Source organism: Sinocyclocheilus anshuiensis, unplaced genomic scaffold (genome assembly GCF_001515605.1).
Source record: "Sinocyclocheilus anshuiensis isolate Anshui unplaced genomic scaffold, SAMN03320099.WGS_v1.1 scaffold1777, whole genome shotgun sequence".
NCBI lineage: Eukaryota > Metazoa > Chordata > Actinopteri > Cypriniformes > Cyprinidae > Sinocyclocheilus > Sinocyclocheilus anshuiensis.
This window is the reverse complement of record NW_015539936.1, coordinates 86,532-87,498: the sequence shown is the minus strand read 5'-3', so window position 1 is coordinate 87,498 and position 967 is coordinate 86,532.

The window sequence follows — 967 nt, the reverse complement described above, 5'->3', positions numbered from 1 at the left end:
ATGGGAACGGGTGTGTAACTTAGAAATATGTAACAAAAAAGTCCTTATATATATATATATATATATATATATTTTTTTTAAGATTAAATGCAATATGTTTTATGTAAGATTATTGGTTTGTATGTTGTTTTGTTTTGCCTCCTCTCTGTTTGCAGGTCATGGCTGCACTGTGTCTGGTCTATCTGTCTGCTCTACTCCTGCTGGCCCAGTTCCAGGCTGTCAGGTCCACCACAACAATGCACATTTAATAATTTTAGACCCTGAGTCATTAACTTTTTCAAATGGTAGGTTTTCCATGTTAGTATATAAGGTAAAATGATAAAAGCAGGTAAAATGATAAAAACATTCATAGTTAACATAGCTGAACAAGGTCATTCCTCATTTGATGTATAATAATTCTATAGGTCTGTGCCGTTTCTTTGTTCAGGTTATTACTGTAAAATAATCTGGCATTTATTTTTGTTTTGATGATGAATGGAGCCAGCCTCCAAAAGTAATTAACCAGGAGTGGGCTTAAGAAAACAACAACCGGAAAATAGAGTATATGTCTTTCAGAGAACACTGGAAACAGATACATTTTCTTAAAATTTAAATTGACCAAAAAGTGATATAACACAATGTAAATGTTTCAAAATCACAAAATAACACCATGAAGACATGCATGTCAAGTGTGCAATATCATCTATAAAACTACTATTAATAAACATTAATTGTCAGAACAATGGGAGATAGAGAAAATGTATAGGAAAACAAACACCTGCTACATGCAAACGCTGAAATATACCTTTGACAATAGCATCATGAATTATGTGACGGGGACACTATACTGACAAAAAGCACCGTCTTTCGGATGAGCCGTTAAACCGAGGTCCTGACTCTCTGTGGTAATTAAAAATCCCAAATTCGCCCATTGGCCTCTGACCATCATGGCCTCCTAACAATCCCCATATCTGCTGATTGGCTTCAT